Raw genomic sequence first — 2,935 nt, 5'->3', positions numbered from 1 at the left:
AGCGAAAAAATGTACAACCCTGCATGCTTAGTCGAAGTGACGGGAAGTTGACGGGCCGGAGGCCCGTATGTTGGTGTCAATTTTTGCGCTACCCGACTCGGGTGTCAGCGCCGCAGGCCTAGGTAGATGTATGCCAGGCACGTCGCAGCGTAACAGTGTTTCGTGAGATATCGCGAAGCCTGTTACGCGAGACGTGGTCTGGCGTACATCTACCTAGTATATTTTTCAAAGATACTAATGTAAAGCCATAACAGTAATTAAATGAACATGGTTTCATGAATATGAAAATACAACAGATTGCGAACACGATTGGCCAAATAATGCGTAGCATGCCGGTAATCTATAACCTCAAACTACGGTAGGCTCTGTTGACATGATAGCTACGTACAATGAAGCACCTATCAGAACAAACAGACGGATCCTGAGACAACTCGTCAGAAAGTCTGTCAGGATTTAAGTACAGTTCTTCAGATATCGTGAAAACCTTGACTCCATATTCCAAACCGACAAATTCAGCCATTTTGTGTTCACTTGCACACTGACTGCCGTTGCCTTTTCGTCTTCGTCTGTCTCCTGAGTCACAGTCACAGTCACTGCCCGTGATATGGACATATAACGTTCCCTCCAGATCCGAAGAGTTACAAAAAGGCGCAGGAGGAGGACGCGGGTCATGGAAGCAGTCGACGCTACTGTTTGTAAATATTCTTTGGATAGTACTAAAAATGAAAAATACCGCGAGTTACTGATAGATGGAACGGGGAAAATGGTCGCCGTCATCAGTGAGACCAAATTGCATATAATTATCGTTTGAATTGATCCTTTTTCAGAAATATGGACAATTTATTGCAAGATAATTCACCTTACAACTCACAACAATCAGATATTTGGGACACAGCAGTTGCATCTCCAGTGGCTTCTTCCAATGAGTGGCAAAAATCATCTCATCCGGCACAGCAATTGTATGACCATGCTGACCTAACCGTATGTACGATCTCGTATGACCTGAGACTTACACCCTAACCTCTCTTTCAGTGTTGGCAAAGGAAACCAGAAGGAAGCTGAGAAAACCATCAGGGTATCAATTGGAGATCTTCTGATGTGCAGAACCAAATGTTTGACAGAGTTGGAAGATTGTCAGGGTTACGCCTCCACGGTCACGATAAAACTGATAAATGACATCATTTGTATTGGCAGAGGGTCTGCTGGCCTTCAGGGTCATTCTATGCCAAACGTACCCCCCTAAAAAAAAGTTTTGACGAAACTTGGTGGCAACGTGCCCTGAGTGGTCCGACGACCACCTGCAAAAGCATTTCGACCTTGCGCTACGGGTTGCCTACTTATGGGGGGTCAAAGTTTTCCCGCCACTGCGCACTCCACTCGATCAAGCGAGCGCCACGCTTCATCTTTTTTCAAACGATCAACATCCTAAGGGGTAAGAACTGGCCCTCTGCCACGCCGGGCCACGCCTCTGAGCGGGCGGCTTGCGTTCGGCCCCGTAGCGTCGCTCGTAGGCGTCTGCCCATGATACCGAAAGTGGGGTCTCAAAGGAAATTGAACGGGCTTTCCAATGAGCCCATTTTCAAGCAAATCAAAGGTGTCATACTTGGCCAAAATCCGATTTTGAAACTAAAAATCGAGTTTTTGGTACGTCGCGTGAAAATTTTCGGAAAATGAACAAGCGCATTCAAAAGAGGGCCAGTTCTTACCCCTTAGGACGTTGGTCGTTTGAAAAAAGATGAAGCGTGGCGCTCGCTAGATCGAGTGGAGTGCGCAGTGGAGGGAAAACTTTGACCCCCGATAAGTAGGCAACCCGTCGCGCAAGGTCGAAACGCTCTTGCAGGTGGTCATCGGACCACTCAAGGAACGTATCCAACAAGTTTCGTCGAAACGTTTTATTGTTGGGGGTACGCTTGGCATGGAATGACCCTACAGCAGAGTCCCATAACCGTAAGTACTATAGGAAATGGGGATGGCTCGATAAATCCACAGATCGAGTTCGAAGATAAGCATTGTAGCACAAAAATTGACTTTAAAAAAATCAAAAACCACAGGTCGCAAAATATTATTTTTTCCAAATATTTTTTTGTGGGCTCCTAGGGGGTAACTCGTGAACACGATGTAGTTAATACGGTGTCGGCTCTGAGCTATCTGAGGGGGCCGCGGAAAGACGGCACATTCGTAGTTCCAGAAGAGCCGCCAGTGGCGCTGGCGTCGACCGATGCCGGGCGAGGGGAGAAGGGACGAGACGAGCGGGGCACCGCTCCCGTCCCCTCCCGCTTCCCCTCGCCTGGCATCGGTCGACGCCAGCGCCACTGGCGGCTCTTCTGGAACCACGAATGTCCCGTCTTTCCGCGGCCGTCTTTTAGCCCGCCACCGGCCGGAGAGCCTACACCGTATTAACTACATCGTCTCGTGAAAGTAGAACCCCTGGACGAAAATTTCGTCCGTTTTGCTTTATCTTGTACCGTTACGGCGCTATGGGGCATTCCTTGACGAAAACAACGTGAAAAAGACAAAATGGTCTGTTTAAACGTTTTAAAGACTTTAAGTCACGTAATTGTAAAGGGAGTAATACTTAAACCACATATTACGGGTCGAACCGCACCCTATTTTGAGCGTAAGGGTCCCAAGATTATCTAGTACCTCTAAAACGTTGATTTTTACATAACACACTGTCAAAATTTGAACTTTTGATGAAAACCGTTACCGAACAGCAGAAGGTTCATGTCCCTAATTTCAGAGTGAGCCCCGACAAATGGTTCGAGTATGTCAAATTTTTGGGCCCGGAAGGCCCTGTTCCCCTATACCCTCTCGCTAACTCGTCTCGGGTGTCAGCGCTGAGGGGTCCGCAACGAGGGGTGAACAACTCAGCTGAGACGCGGACAGAGGAATATATTACAAGGTAATATATGTATATGTATATGTATATGTAATA

The sequence above is a fragment of the Frankliniella occidentalis genome, unplaced genomic scaffold (genome assembly GCF_000697945.3).
Source record: "Frankliniella occidentalis isolate FOCC.00 unplaced genomic scaffold, Focc_3.1 Scaffold426, whole genome shotgun sequence".
Lineage (NCBI taxonomy): Eukaryota > Metazoa > Arthropoda > Insecta > Thysanoptera > Thripidae > Frankliniella > Frankliniella occidentalis.
The sequence above is the reverse complement of the archived record's forward strand: the minus strand, read 5'-3'. Positions refer to the sequence as shown.